Raw genomic sequence first — 17,567 nt, forward strand, 5'->3', positions numbered from 1 at the left:
GGTGCTCAATAAAGGTTGACTGGTGAGCACCTAAGAGGCCTACAGGTTGTAGAGTCATCCCACTCAGTTTCTCATTTCCGTGTCTGTGTCCACCTTGCCCTTTCTGCCGGTAACACCTTCTCCTCCCTGCCCGCCTCTCCTAGGTACCCTGCCTCTCCAATCCTTCCTTCTTCTGAAGACTCCCTCCTCCAAAAGATCCTGTTTGCCACACAGGTGGTGTCAGGGGAAAGCTATTTTGAGGTCTCCAGAGACTGGGGGTACATTCTGAAATCCTGGTTCGTTACACCCAGAAGAGCATCTCCTGGGGCTCCCAGGGATGTGACATTTTCACAGACTATTTTGATACCACCCTTTTGAGGTGGCCACCAGGACATAGCTGTTTTCTCTTTGAAGTCTTTGACATAGTCACTTGGCCACAGCATTTTCCAAGGTAGGGACTTTGTTTTCCTTTTTCTTTTTTACAATTTGTATTACTAGGTAATGGAAAATGAATCACTTTGCTCCATACTTGGGAAAACTTATTTCATTTTGTACTCTGCTGATAGGAGAGTAATCTGAGAAGAAGGGGATCAGAGATGGGAAGAGAACCAGGCCGAAGTCTCCAGTCGAAACACAGTCACAAAATCTTCTGTTTATCATACTCACTCATTTCAGAAAAGGCCATCAATCATTCCATGCAATACACCAGCTCATATCTGAGAATTCACTTGCATCTTGAATAAGCCACATAAAATTCTCTCATCTCTTCCTTAAATTTAAAGACCCTGGAGAGGAGACTACTCAGTTCACATATGTGATCTCCTGTTCTTTGTTTTAGATTACACAATATTGTTAGCTCAATTAAATGTCTGACATTTCTCTCTCGCCTCAGTAGTATTAACAAAGTATAATTACTATTGTAAAACTTTATTGTTAATGATGGGTTTGTGGGACAGGGTTATTATTTTCATCCCAATTCTATCAAATTACAAGAGTTTTTTTTTTTTTTTTTTCAGTTTATAAAGTAATACAAACCCATAAACATAGAAAACATACCCAGTGAAGTGGAAACAAACCACTTGCTATCTTGGTGTGCCTGGGAAGCAGAGAGAGGTCCTGGGTATCACACGCACTGCTTGGGAAGACAAATGTACAACAAACAGAAGAGGATTCTGCACTTTTAACGGGAGCATCTAAATATACCCTGCATGAAAATAACCTGAGCTCTAGTGACATGCCCCGTCTCGTGAGCGGTCCCCATAAAGTGTGTAGCTTACACTTTCCTCCATCCATTCCACTCACTCTCGGATTCCTCCCAACACCTCTCCCCTTTTGTCATTGTTTTTGGCTTCTGCAGTTACCTAAAGATGTCTCAAATGAACACAGTATCCATGCCGAGATGACAAACTTCATGGCTTCTAACCCCACTGGTCTCAAGGAGCCAGATGAGGTTGGCCCTCCCAGACTGTCACTGCTTGCTTCTCACTATTTCGACTGGTCTGGTGGAGACACTTCTGCCTGCTGCTCTTCTCTCCTTGAGGTCCAACCATAGGGCAGACCATCCTGAGAGTGAAAGGGGTTCTGGAATATACTACCTGATTCTGTATCCTACACTTGCAGCTGCATGATCCTAATTAAGTTAGGTAAGCTCTCTGTGCTTTTGTTTCCTCAGATGCAAAATAGAAATGAGACTTATAAGGCCTGCTCCAGAAAGTCAGCATCTGCCTCAGTGCACCTGTTGTCGTGACGAGTTGTTGTAAAGAAGGAACTATGAGTTAAGGACACACAAAATCCCCAGAACTGTGTTCAGACTTGGGCAAACATTTGATGTCAATTGTTATTTTAAAAGGGGTGTTATGGTTTGAATGTGAGGGGTCCCCCAAAAGCTCATGTGTGAAACTATGTAAGAAGGTTCAGAGGAGACGTGGTTGTGTTTTGAGAGTCTTAACCTAATCAGTGAATTAATCCCTGATGGGATTAACTGAGTGGTAACTGGAGGCAGGTAGGGTGTGGCTGCAGGAGGTGGGAATTGGGCCGTGGCTTTGGGGTATATACATTTGTGTCTGGCAAATGGAGTTCTCTCTCTGCTTCCTGATCACCATGATGTGAGCTCCTTCCCTCTGGCACCCTCTCCTGCCATGATGTTCAGCCTCGCCTTGAGTCCCAAGGAATGCAGCCGACCTTCTGTGGACTAAGCTATGAAACCATGAGCCCCACATAAACCTTTCCTCCTCTACAGTTGTGCTGGTCAGATCATTTAGTCACAGCAGCAGAAAAGCTGTCTAAAACGAGGGTGGGCGGGGAGGAAAAGGAGCTAGCACCTAGGGACAGTGTACAGGTGGTCTCACCTACCCTACAGGCTGCCATCTACAGACCTTCACATCAGCAAACTGCAGCCGCATCCAGGTCACATGCTCTCCTTTGCTCTCCTGGGACCATCCTGCTGTATCATTCAATTCTTCCCTCCTCTCTGTACCTGCTGAAGGCATTCGTCTCCCTTCCCACCCATGGGTTCCCAACCCAGGAGGACGTGGATCCCTAGCACTTTGGATAAGTGGGTTTAGAGACTGAGTGGACGGGTGGTAACACTGTTTATCCTGGAGCCACGAGTACTGTCTCCAAGTCCCTTTGTTCACAACCACTCGGTTCCTGGATTATATTTAGACAAATATCATTTGAAAAAATTGTACTGAATCTCGGATCAAATTAAAATAGATCTTACAAGAGAATCTTCTTTTAAATGGGGAATTGGAAGTGAGCATATAAAGATACTAAAATATAAAAATGCACAGAAAGACTAGAGAGCAAATGAAGAAGATTTTCCTTTCATACTGTTCTGTTTCAGCATCCTTATCCCACCGTTTAGAGGATATGATGACTTAGGGTCTTAAATGAAACGGTATATCATGAAGGCCTTATTTTTATGAAGATGTTTTCTTCTAATTAAATTCAGTACCACCCAGTGGATGAATAGCTTATTCAACATGATACATAGAAATGTTTTTCCATTACAGGCTTCTTTGGGGCATTTTCTCTAAGAGAAACATTTGGGTCTTATTTCACTAGTGGAAAAGAAGCCTAAAACTGATTAATTTACCATGGCTCATGATAAAACAGCATCGGTGAGATGGAACCAGTTTCCACAAAACACTGTGATAGTGACCACTGCTCTTTTAATCATTGGCACTGAAGCCTTCCCAAACAAAAAATGTGCAAATAAAGAGCAATGAAAATATGAGAATAAAAACTTAGATGTATTTCAATTATTGATGGTAAGCTTTACCATGTTCCAGGGAGCTCGGCAGCTTAGGAAACCCTGGGTCATATGCATCAAACTAAGTCCCGGAAATGCAAAGATGTGGAGAACATACCAATGCTTCTTTCAAATGAATCAGTCTGGTAATTTTGGCACATTGGTGCTCCAATAAGAAGCCTAAAGGGAAACACCTGTATGCATGTACACATGCAGTTCTATTTATTTACTTGCAGAAAATGTGTTGGATGCAGGTTTAGTGAAAAGGAATGTAGTGAGGAAACGTGCATAAGTAATTTATAATTTTTTCTTTAGAAAGTCATTATCCTGAATTCATATTTGGGACTGACAAACTTCACATAACGTGGGACAGTGTTAACAATAACAATAATTAACAAGAGTGAAAAAAACTATCCCTAATAGTCTCTAAGTTCTGTTTTTTAAAAATTCTCCATTTTAAGATGACTAAGATGTGGAAGGAAAACTATTTATGTCAATACATGCTGAGGAAGAATCCAGAGTAAGTAAGAGTCACACCTAATAGCCAGATCTGCATTTCTAATTCATTCTGAAATAAAAGGAACCAGGACTCCTTGGAGAAATGGCTGATTCTGAAACTGGGGCAAGAAATATACAAGATGGAGCTTGGATATTTTGTAGTGTCTGGAAGAAAAGAAGTGTTCCAGAAACTAAAGGATGGGGACGTGGCAAAGGAATGCAGAAGGCAATCTGGAGAAACTTCCAATGGCCAAAACTAGAACAATCTGAGCATCAAGTTTTTTTAAAAAATGTAATAAAGTATTACAACCCAAAATGTAAAATAAATATCCATGAGTCCCTGTGATATAAATAACTGATTGAATACATAAATAAATGGGGTACAGAGACAAATATCTCATACAGAAGAATCCCAAATAAATGATGTGTGTAGTCCCTACTTAAGACGGTGAGTATATGGCTTCCCACTCCTACTGTAGGCTTTGCATGGTGACTTTCTTCCAAAGCATACAATGTGGAACGGGGAAGAAAGACTAACTTTCGAGTTGAAAAACTTAGAAAACACTACCTTGTCAGATGATCAAGGTCATCAACTGGGGTAAGTCAAAGAAATCGTGAAAACGCTTGCTGCTATATGAAGAGAATGGCACTTTACCTCTGAGATCTTCCTCCCCACAAATCAGAACCTTGGTCTATTCACAAGACAGCATCAGACGAAAGGAAACTGACAATCAGCCAACCAAACCCTGAACTACCTTTCAAAATTGCCAGTCAGCTGGGTGCATTGGTGCCTGCTTGTAATCCCAGCTTCTTGGGAGGTTGAGGCAGGAGGATCTCAAGTTTGAGATCAGCCTTAGCAACTTAGGGAGGCCCTGTCTCAAAACAGAAAAAAAATTTTTTTTCGAAAGGACGGGGCATGTAGCTCAGTGGTAGAGCACCTCTGGGTTTAATCCCAAGTATGAAAAGGAAAGAAAGAAAACACCAAAATCTTCAAAAGTAAAGTCTGAGAAGTGGTCAAATCCAAGAGATGTGATGGTTAAATATAATGTGTTAGCATGGATGGGATCATGAAAAAGAAAAAGGAGGTTAGCAGAAACAGGAAATTTGGATGAAGTATGTACTTTAGTTAATGATAAATTACTGATGTTTGTTTTTAGTTATGACAAATGGTCTACTTGATGTTAAAGTAGGAAGAGTACTAGGTATTTGGGAATTCTCTTTGCAAATTTTCCATGAATCTAAAACTATGCTAAAATTAACAATTTCCTTAAAAATAAACAAAAAAGTCAAATATCTTAAAACAGTAAGAATTTACATAGTTATTTTCAATAAACAAATGTGCAAATGCTAGAATAAATATAAAAACTGACATTCTATTTTGATCCTGCTTCCTGTTTCATTACTGGATTGTGTAATATGCTTTAGTTTAATATATGTTCCATATAGTTTGAATCTAAAAAATGGTACTATAATAATTCAATTAAATAATAATAAATAATTTTCATTTAATATTTATGATAGTATTATTCATGATAGTATTATTCCAGAGACAAGGTCTTGCTAATTTACTGAGGCTGGCTGGGACCTTGGAATCCTCCTGCCTCAGTGTCCCCAGTCACTGGAACTACAGGTAAGCACCTCCATGTACTCCATTATTACTCTGGATGTCAGAATGCCTGGTACTTTTTCACCTAATACTGTCCCCACCATCACCTGGCTAACATTTTCAGGGGCTTTAGGCATTTTGAAAAATTATCTAACCATGTGGCTTCTAAATTTTTTGTGTATTTTTGTTTTGGATATACTTTCTTGATGTGAATAATCCTGATTATTAAATTTTTGCTTATTTTCTCATGTGGTTGTTTACTTCCATGTGGTACAGAAATAATATTAGATTTTAAAACTTTCCTGACAATTGAGTGTAGTCGCATTTTATAAAAGTTTGAAATAGTGAAAAATAAACATATTACTAAAATCTCAATTTATGAACAAAATTTGAAATAAAGCTAATTTGTTAAATTAAAAGAACCATAATTTAAAAGCTGATGGGTCAAATGCATTTTAAACTGTTTACACTATTACCACATGGTGGCGCCGTGTCAGCTGGTGAGCATAAAGCTTTGGCAAACTTTGGATTAGTCTTGAATTGACTTACAAACTATTTGATCTCATCAATAATGTGGTCTATGTTCTGATTCTATCTTCCATTTCACAGATGAGATATCTGAAGTCCACACAGGAGTCTGCTACTGAACCAGGAATATAATGTCCTTCCTGTCACTTAATTATCTGCCTTTTCTCTTTTCCCTTGGCAGGGCATGGAGTTTGGGGTGTCTCTTTCTCAGTATATATAATATATATAGATGTGTGTATGTGTGTGTGTGTGTGTGTATATGTGTGTGTGTGTGTATGAGAGAGAGAGAGAGAGAAAGAGAGAGAGGTATATACATTTCTACAACACCTAATTTTTATGGGGGGGATAATGTATCTTAAAATGTCACTTTCAAATTTTTGTATGTAAATAAATATCTAAAATACACTTATTAAAATCGTGTGACTAAGTACAGTTATCCTTCTCTATGCCCCTTAAAGTTTTTGTGGTGTGGTTTTTGCTTAGCAAAATTTTGCTGATGTAACAAAATTTAGAAGTCATTGGAAGAATGAATCAGAATTATACAAGTTGACCTAAAGGTATTTTGACAAAATGTTAAGTGAAAATATAAAAAGGAAATGAGATCATATTTGCTTTAGCCCATCTTTATAAACCAAATAATAAAAAATTAAAATATCTTATGGTACGTATGTACGTGCTCAGGTCTTTATATAATTATTTGAATGCAGCGAAAAACATGGAATGGTTCATACAATTTTTAACGTGGGAGTTGGGGATATAGCTCAGTTGATAGAATGCTTGCCTCACATGCACAAGGCCCTGGGTTCAATCCCCAGCACCGCAAAAAAAAAAAAAAAAAAAAAAATTTAACAAATTTAACATGAGTTATCTTTGCAGGGGAAGAGCAGGGACTCACATTGAGGGGAAAAGTAGGAGAGAATAAGGAAAAAGCCAAGAGAAGCAGAAAAATAGTTGTATACAAGAATTCCTATATATGATCACATTAATATAAAATCATGTTCATGTGAATATATGTATAAATATATAAACTTAAATACTTGGATCAAAAGGTACTGTAAATAAAGACAAAAGAAACATGAAAATCTATAGAAACTTTGATAAAAACAAGACCTAAAGGAGCAATTCGCTAACTACTAGAAAAAATTAGCTTAAACCACAAACAGGCAATTTACATAAAAAGAAAAATACAAATTGCTTTTGCACATCTGTAAAGTTTTTTTATTCTTATCTACTATCAGGGAAATGCAAATTAAAACCACAGTAAAAGTCTTTCAAATTAATTGTATTGGCAAAAATTATTTTTTCCTACTGCCAAGTTTTGGCAATGAAGTACATTCTTCTATACTGCTGATGAGAGTATAAATGGGGACAACGAAGTTTGAATGCATTTTGGCAATTGTAGTGAAGTCAGGAACCCAATCCCCAGGACCAGAGGTTTGCTCCCAGGTGTGCGCCCACTCGGTGATGAGCAGACAGTCCCAGGAATGCTCGTGGTGGCCAAGTCTGAAAGAGCCGGACTTGTGAACAACCTCAGTGGACTCCGGTGGCAGAATGGATAATGGTGATAGAGTCATTCAATGGGCAAGTGGGCAAATGAGTGCATTTGAGCTACGTAAATACTGTGAATGAATTCTCACAAAATAATGTTGAGGATAAAGACGCACTGCAGAGGAATACATACAATATGACACTGTTTATGTGAAGTTTAAAAACATGAAAACCAAGTATATGCACATACCCATATATAATTTGGGAATACATATAGATTTTTTACATATAAATGGAAATGATAAATATTAAATTCAGGGTAGCAAATATTTCTGAAAAGAAGAAATAAAGAAATTAAACAAGGGAAGGATATAGGAAAGTTTTCATCTGACTGGTAATATTTTTTAATCAAATGATATACATTTATGTAATTTGTTACTGTATGGATAACATGATTCCTATGTTTATAATTATCATATTACTATTTGGTTATATTAATTTATGTACAGTATTTTATTGCATTTTTTTAAGCCAGGGGTCATGGTGCACACCTGTAATCCCAGTGGCTCTGGAGGCTGAGGCAGGAGGATTGCAAGTTCAATACCGTCTCAGCAACTTAGTGAGACCCTATTTCAAAATAAAAAGTAAACTAAAAGGTCTGGGGATGTAGCTCAGTGGTTAAATTACCTCTGTACCCCTGCCCAAAAAAGTAGTAATATATTTTTTAAAAGATCTTCAGTCCTTATTCAATCCTCTCATAAAAGAAGTACTTCGACTATCATAAAAATAAAAATAAACATTTTAATAATAAGCTGTTCTGGCCAGCATGCAGGAGCGGAAACACTTTCAATAACTGTTGTTGGGGTAGTACATTTGTGAAATTCTACCTATGGATGGAATGATTTGAACATTGTTTATCAAAATGAAATGGACATATACACCCTTTGAGCTAAGCCAGTCACTTTAAAGTATTTACTGTTTAAATATCCTCTAGCAATTGTGCAATGGAATATATATATATATATATATATATATATATATATATATATACACACCATATATATATATGGCTATTCTTGCAAATTGTCTGTGATAACAAATGAGCAGAAACAACCTTTAGAAGAAGCTGGTTAATAAAATGTGATTCATTCATACAATGGTTATTATGCAAAAGATTAAAAAGAGTGGAATAGCATCTAGAATAAATAGTAAAAAGGAACAAAAGTAAAATGAAGAACATTGATTTGGTAATTTACCATTTGGTAACTTGGGTTGTCTCTACAATATGGACCTGAGGATTGGGGAACAGAGGCAGGAGATATGGATTTTACCAGTTCTACTCTTTGTGTGTTTTTAATCTTTTATCTCATACATGTACTACCATTAAATGAACTTCAAAAGATGCAGAAGCAAAGAAGGGAAAGCACACAAAGATTAAAAATGAAAATCGGAATAAAGACGATGCTAAACATTTCATTTCAAGAATAGCATTGGTGCTTCAATTTTAATACTGTAACAAATTTGCATCACCTGCTTTATGTCTAAGACCTAAGTTTTCAACTAATTTTAGGGGTAATCTAGTGACCAAAGGAGAAGTGTCTCATTAAGAAGTGGTGATTGGCCAAGGCCCTAGACACAAGGGAGGGATCTCCTTACCAAGACCACACTTTAGTTTGTTTTCAGGAGGGAATCTGTCCATGTCCCCCAACCCCTGTAAACTTTAGTAATTTGAATGAGGTCCCAGTTACTAGAGTTTTAAAATCAGTTGGTTAAGTCACATTACTGATTGTTCTAAGAAGGCTGAAAACCAACTAACCAATAGGTACAGAATATAGTATGGTTAAAAGATTAAAAATGAGTAAGAAAATGAGGCAATTATCTATTATTTTTTATTTCTACTTATACCTGTTAATTTTTGTCTTATAAAAAACAAATGCATGTAACTATAAAATTGTTATACATTCCTGGTGAGTTATGAAGGGAATTTTGTTGTCCAGTTATAAGCCTCCCTATGAAGGTATTTTCCTGATTTTGCTTTATTTATACTATTGGGAAACAAAATGTACCATGACTTAGGTTTCATAATTTGAGTAGCTGAATCTCATGTTTTTATTTAAGCACTTTTCCAACAAATACTAATTTACTTTGCTTCCCCAGAACATCAAACCATTATGTGGGGATGTTCCAGGGACACATTCTAACATATGTGTGTGGGTGTGAGTCTGTGACCTGGGAGGTATACACCTCTCCGGACTCCCAGCACTATAATTATATTTGTAACCCAGGTCTCAGCCCTTTCTCAGGACTCAAGTAATTGCTTGATTAATGACTCTCTTTTTTCTTTACTAAAATCTAGTCTCAGAAAAGAATCTGGAATTAATTTATCCCAAGATTTAAGTGAATATGATTTCCCAAGAATGTTTACACATTAATAACAATTACAACTTTAAGATAAAAAGGAGAGAATTTTGAAATAAATGCATTAGGAAACAGAAAAGAAAATGGAAATGCCAAATAAATGTAAAAATTGGTCATGTGAAAACAAGAAAACATTAAATAGGGATGCCACTAGCTGATATGACAAAATGCAAAGAAAGAAATATGCCAATTAGGAATGAAAATGGGAATGTAACTTAAATACAGAGTAAATGTAAATGATAGTAAGAGATTATTTCAGTCAACTGCATAAAAAACCATTTGAAAACCTCTGTGAGCTAAATTAGTTTATAGGAAAGTACAAATAGCATAAAGTAATCACAGAAGTAGAAAATGTAAATAAAAATAGCAAAAAATCATGAGTGAGCCATTTCATCCTTCTTTCCTTCCTAAATATGTACAAGGACTAAATATTTCACAAGTGTATTTTCTGAAACATCAGTGAATAGAGAACACCGATGCTAATTAAACTGTTCCAGAACATAAATAATTAGGGAAATTTTCAAAGTTCTTTTTAAGGAGCTAGAATATTATTAGAAAAACAGAAATAATAAAATCTATTTTACTTATAAGACTTCAATTTTTTAATCTAAAAAAATAATATTAATCATATTTAAAAATTTTTTAATTTAGATAGGGACCACCTCAGAGACATGAGAATGTTTCAATATTAGGAAATCTAATACTATGTTTGAATACATTAGTAAATAAAAGAAGAAAAATATAATTCTCATATTCATAGATGCTGAAAAGGTATTTCATCAAACACAAAACATTTATTTGTGATAAAACTTCTTAATCAAATAAAATTAGATATATAACTTTTTTTACTTGTGAATTTAGTATGTCACTTGGGTTTATCCTTTCTAAACACAATTAGTAACCAGTTTGAAAATGTAAGAGAATTAAATGTACTAGTAACTAAAAGATAAAATACCTGAAAACAAACTTCAGAAGAAATGCACAAAATTCTATATGGACAACTTTTAAAATGCTATGGAGGGACAAAAATTACATAAATAAATGCAAGGTACACTTTAGTCTTACAGAGAAAGGAGCATTATAAATACTTCAATTGTGCCTAAATTAACCTGTATTTTTCAGTCTCAGAAACCAGTAGATCTTTTTAATAAGCTCATAACCATCACATGTAAAAATGAACACATGAGAATAGTTAGGAAAATTCTGTGTAGAAATAGATTCAGCTGAGAGAAGATTAACCTTACCAATTATGTTACCTAAAATTGTGTTGTACTGGCACACATAAACACAGACCACGGAAATAGAAAAGCGGGCTTATCAACAGAACCCCCAAATGTAGTAAATGATATAGGTAAGTATTTGCATCATTGGGGAAAAACAGAATTTTCAATAAATAATTCTGGAATAATTGAGTTTCTGAAAATATGAAGTTGAATTTTCACTCATACTACATCAGAATAAATTCCAGATGGATCATTCAAAAATTAAAATAAAGCTATAACATTATTAGAAGAAAGTGAAAGGGTTTTTATATAACTTGAAGAGAAAAGGTTTCTGAATTTAAATATATTTTAAAAACCTGCATATTGAAAGTTTTTTCACTAAAGTCCAAAGATATGCAAATCAGGGGGAAATATTTATGTCACGCTGTAGACTGATGTTAGTAGCTTCACATATAAAAAGTAACTGTGAACAAAATTTTTAAAAGATTCAAATGCAATAGAAAAAAGTTACAAATAGTCCAGAAATAAAAAAGAAAATACAACTATTAAACATTTGAAACGATATTCAATATTACTATAAGAATATTTCCTTTTAAAATGAAAGTGAAGATGCATTCCACCATGTTCCATCTTTATTCTATCACAGATAAACAGATTTGATAACATGCTGTTTTGGCAAGGGTATGGAGAAACTGGCAACCTCAAACACTCAGCGCACACTCCCTGGAGGTTAATTGGCATCCATTAAAATTTTTAAAAATGTGCATGCTCTTTGGCATATCATTTTCATTTCCAGTAATTAATTTTACAAGTAGACTTGCCCATATGGGCAAAAAAATATGTACAAAGATAACCATTGCAGCATTGTTTTCACTAGCAAAAGATTGGGAACAACCAAATGTCTAACAAAGATGGACTGTTAAATAAATTGTGACACCAGAGCATAATGGATATCTGAACAGAATGAGTCAATTCTGTGTTCCGTCACGAAGTTGTCTCCAACATATAGTGTACCATTTGTGTAGGAAAAAAAGTTTTATATGTTTCTGCAAAGAAAGTTGCATATGTGATTATATGAGAGATATTTGTGGAATATCTCTGGAACTCTGCAGAAGAAACTGGCCAACACCTGACGTCTTTAGGGGACCTCTGGGAAACTGAGGGTTGGGATTACAGGGAGAATTACTGTCTATGGTATATTATTTGGTATTTTTGGAATTTGCACTAAATGTATGAATTACATACTCAAAATTTAATTAATTAACTATGTCCAACAGATTTTTTTTTTAGTTCAATGTTTTTAAAAAAACTTTTTTAGGTACATAGAACATACAATGCGTTCCGACATAATCACAAAAGCATGCAATATAATTTGCTCTAATTAGTCCCCTGCACCTCCCCCACTCCCCTTCTCCCTCCCCCTGTTCCCCTCCCTTTACTCCAAAGATATATCTATAATTTATAATTTTATTTTTAAATTAGTGTCTTGTGGATATACTTGATGTTGGGATTCACTGTGCTATATTCACGTATGTACAAACAAAAGTTCAGTCAGATTCATTCTACTGTTCTTCCTTTTTCCTGCCCTTCTTTCCTCCTCCTCAATCCCCTTTGCCTACTCTACTGATCTTTCCTCTATTTTAATGAAACTCCTTCTCCTTTTTTTCCCTTTTTGACTCTGTCTTTCCTTTTTTTTAATCCACCCACCCCCCACTTATTTTGGATTAACTTGTGTAATTCAGAGAAAACATTCATCTTTCGGCTTTCGGGGACTGGCTTATTTCACTTAGCATTTTAGTTTTTAGTTCCATTCCTTTACCCTGCAAATGCCACAGTTTCATTCTTCTTTATGACTGAGTAATACTCCATTGTGCATATAGACCACATTTTCTTTATCCATTCATCTGTTGAAGGGCACCTAGGTTGTTTCCATAGCTTGGCTATTGTGAATTGTGCTGCTATAAACATTGATATGGCGGTGTCATGGTGGTAGGCTGATTTAAAATCTTTTGGATATATATCAAGGAGTAGGATAGTCGTGTCCTATGGTGATCCCATTCCTAGGTTTTTGAGCTATTTCCACACTGTTTTCCAGAATGGTTGCATTAATTTGCAGTCCCACCAACAATGTATGTACCTTTTCCCCACATCCTGGCCAGCGTTGATTATTCTCTGCCTTTTTGATAATCAACATAAGATTTTTAGAAGATATACAAAGGGCAGATCTTGGTTAGTATTGTTTTTTTGTTCTGTTTCCCTTATATCCACAAGGGCAATTGTCCGCTCTTCCTTAAATCCTAAGGAATTAGTATCAGGAGAGAGACTGGTACTTCCCATACAAATAGGCATGGGGGAGAAACGCCAGTGCGGAAAGGGCTTGGACCCTGGAGCTCCACACTTGTATTAGTGGTCATTGTTACCATCACTCTTCTTTGACAAATTATCTGATGGGTTTTTATTATATAACCTTTAAAAAGCAGGCTCTGGGGACTGGGGTTGTGGCTCAGTGGTAGAGCGCTTGCCTTGCATGTGTGAGGCACTGGGTTCGATTCTCAGCATCGTGTACAAATAAAGGTTCATCAACAACTAATAAAACTATTTTTAAAAAAAGCAGGCTCCAGTTTTTCTTAACTCTTAAGTTACCTATTCCAGGCCATTTGTAAGCACTACCTAAACCTTCCTCAGACCCCATTAAAATGAGTTATCAGTGCATTCTGAAGGGTAAGAAAATGGTGAGGAATCTAAAAATCAGGTTGCATGAGAAATGATGGAAGCAGCCAACTTTTCTACACAGTGTCAGAGGGAAGAAGGAGCATGGATGAGTGCAGTTACAGGAAGCAGATTCTAACTTACTTTAAAGAAAGTGTTCCCAGTGATGAGAACAATCTGAAAATTCAGTAGGTACTTTTATTAGAATTTGAATGTTCCTTCTCTAGATGGCTCAATCAGATCAGCTTACAGGAAGAAATAGCCATGCACAAAGTGTCGTCAGCCCATAGTATGATTTTGTCTTTGAATGTGACTTTAAGAATAAAGTCCATCCCCCGGGCACAGTGGCACATGCCTGTTATCCCAGCAACTCGAGAGGCTGAGACAGAGGATCGGGGGTTCAAAGCCAGCCTCAGCAACTTAGCAAGACCTAGTCTTAAAATAAAAAATGAGGGCTGGGGATATAGCTCAGTCGGTAGGGTACTTGCCTCGCAAGCCCAAGGCCTTGGGTTCAAATCCCCAGCACCGCAACAAAATAAATAAATAAAATAAATAAATAAATAAAAAATGAGCTGCGGATGTGGCTCAGTGGTTAAGCGCCCCTGGGTTCAATCCCTGCTACAAAAAAAAGGATTAAGTTCATCGAGTTGCCATCCATTTGAAGTCTCTTCCTTTGGGGCAGTGAGAGAGGAAGCATAATATCTAACTAGTAAAAAAAAAAAATCAGGAAAGTTTATTAATAAAATAATTAACTCTACTCCACTCCCCGCCTAAAGTTTCTTATTCCATTACCTCATCTTTCATGTCAAGGTGTCCAGAATTATAACAGTTTAGTAATGAAGCATATATTTATCTCTTGTAAACTTAATTTACTTCTTTGACCCCAAAGATGCCTGGCTAATGTTATTATTGACATGTTGTAAGTTCAAGGATGTGATTTTCACTATTGCCATTTCTGTGTCAGCACCAAGATTTCTGAGGTTCACTGGCATAGAGATGGCACCATTTACTTGAAGCGCCTGCAGTGAAAGAGATTTTGTTTATTCATATTTGAAGTTTATTTAATAGATAACCTTCTCCACAAACGTATCACTACATTCAAAGAAGAAGAATGTCCAAGAGGTCCACATTTATAATTTAGCTTTGCCTCAGGAATGTTCTCTCTAGATTTACTTTCGAGATAACCCTGACAGAGAATATCTAAATTATTCTCTAACAATCAATAACGTAACTCACCATACCCCACGAAACTGACTCCCTCATGTATTTTTCTTATTTTGGTGAATGTTACCATTTTTCTTCCAGATTTCTAGACTCAAATTCTGAACTCCTGTATAATCAGTTGTCAATTTGACCACGGATCACAATTGATAAGATGTATTTAAAGGTGACAGTGCCTTTCACCCCAACCCATCACAGCCTCTGAAGAACGGGGCAGATCCAGCCCTACCATCTATCATGTACCTCATACTGGCCTCTGATCCCACCTCTCACTGGCCTTACCTGTTTAGAAATGTATGGACCACCAATCAAAAATAGTCCATCCACAGCATGGCCAGCAATCTGGGGAAAAAAGACCATCTGAGCCAATCAGTTGTTGCTTCCAGGGATTTTCAAAGCAGAAAGTTGAGGGGCTATTGCCAGCAGGTCAGGAAAGTCGAAACTGAGGCTGAATAATTCTGGGCAAGTTTAGGAAAATGGTTAAGAGGGCATGGAGATGGGAACAGACCTGTAGAGAGATGCAGAGGCATGTGGGGCCGCGACACAGTTTTAGTTTCCCATTTCAATAGCTAGGAAACTGATCTGAATTATAATTCACTGCCAGGTTTCTCATGAAAGGTTTGGATACCTTAATTTATTCCCATTTCTTTTGTTTTGACTGTCTTAAATAGATCTATCCTCTTTGCAATTCAAGGTCCTAAGTAAAATAATGTCTTCTTGCCAGTGTGGTGGTACACACCTGTAATCCCAGAGGCTCTGGAGGCTGAGGCAGGAGGATCTCGAGTTCAAAGCCAGACTCAGCAAAAGTGAGACACTAAGCAACTCAGTGAACCCTGTTTCTAAATAAAATACAAAATAGGGCTGGGGATGTGGCTCAGTGGTCGAGTGCCCCTAAGTTCAGTCCCCCGTGTCTGCCCCCCACAGAATGTCTTCTACATCTACCCACAACATTCCCTTCTGTAATCTCACTCTAGGGAAAGCCACTGTGGTCTTTCAACTCCTCACCAAAACCACTGTGATCACCTCAACATGTAGTCTGTTGGATCATTCTCCAGCAGACTATGACCCACCACCATCCACTTGCAAGTTTTCTACTACCAAGTAAATCTTCAAAAGCCCATTCCAGCCACATCACTCCCTTGTTCAAAAACCCCATAACTCCCTATAATCTAGCAAATAATACACAAAGTTCTGTCATTTGAGACCCACCTGTCTTTGCAATCTTGTCTTCTGCCACTTTTAAAAATACAGAGAACTGTGTTCTCTTTCTCTCTTTCCCTCACTTTTAGTGTGCATGTGTGCACATGCATGTGTGCACAATTCTCAAAATACACTACTGTGGATCTGGCCCACCTGTGATAAATATGCTCATTGTTTTCCATAACCCACAGAAGGCTTTTATATTATTCTTTTTCTTTCTCTCTTTCTTTTTTTTTTTTTTTTTTTTTTTTTTTTGGTGCTGGGGATTGAACCCAGGGTTGCTTAACCACTAAGCCACATCCCCACCCTTTTTATTTATTATTTTGAGACAAGATCTCACTATATTCCAGAGGCTGGATTTGAACTTGTGATCCTCCTGCCTCAGTCTCTCATGCCACTGGGATTACAGGCCTGCCCCACCACACTCGGCTTATTCATTGTTTCAAGAGCACAGTGATACGTTTTATTTATTTCAACTGGCAAACAGATTTTTGTCTAAGTCATTACACTTAAAGAGAAGTAGCCAAAATCTTTAATACCCAGTTAGGAACAGAACAAAAACCTGTTCAAATCTACTTGAAAACTTGAATATTGATTGTATCTGTCTTTTGAAATACTATTTATTAAACCCATATTAAAATTATTTTTTGAGATTTTTCTGATTCATGAAGTCATCTCTGATTTTTCTACTAAACCCCTTGTTTCTTCTTCTCTTATGATATTTATTGTATTCTTCTTTACTTTATGCTTATGCTTATACTTTTCCAGCTCTTTGTTTAGATTATAATGCCTTTGAAGGCAGGTCTTGTGTCTTACTCCTAGTAATGGTCCCCAAAATACCCATAGTTTGCTGTCCATTAGAGTAGTTCAATAGATAATTTGTGATTTAATTTTTTAACCCCATTGATCAAATAGACATAAATCTGAGTAATATATCACTAGTTAACAAAGCGGATCTGGCATCTCTGGGGTTTAAAGTCTCTTGACTAATAGAATGAGTGTACCAGCTGACATTAGATAAAGCACAGAACTTTCAAAGTATGGCCAAGATTCCAAATGTTACCGAGAAAATTGTTTCTTGCTTGTCAGTGCATTTTAATCATGTTTTCCAAACTATTATAACTATCAGAAAATAAAAATAGATTCCAAAGAATATGATCTGACAAACAAAGCAAAAGACAAATTCCACATCCCTTCTCAAATTATGCAGAAAAATGCCTGCTTTGACTGAATGAAGAATATTCGCATTTGCACCCTGCGTGCCAACTCACCCCTTTACTTATTAATCAGGATAGTGACTTCTTTGGTCATTGAGATATCTGCAATATTTAAGAAATTTTCATTACCTGGCAACTGTTTACAAAGCAAGGGTCAACTCCTGCACAGCATACAAAACATTTAAGACATCTGCTGTGTGCTGAAGAAATGTGGAATCTGTGTGGGT

The 17,567-nt window shown here is 36.5% G+C and overlaps 1 pseudogene; it reads right to left on the bottom strand.

The window, feature by feature from the left end:
• Nucleotides 1-1,412: 1,412 nt before the first annotated feature.
• The window catches only part of LOC124989182 (39S ribosomal protein L47, mitochondrial-like), a 38,915-nt pseudogene continuing 22,760 nt past the window's right edge, over nucleotides 1,413-17,567 (bottom strand).

This window comes from Sciurus carolinensis, chromosome 7, assembly GCF_902686445.1.
Source record: "Sciurus carolinensis chromosome 7, mSciCar1.2, whole genome shotgun sequence".
In the NCBI taxonomy this organism is placed as follows: Eukaryota; Metazoa; Chordata; class Mammalia; order Rodentia; family Sciuridae; genus Sciurus; species Sciurus carolinensis.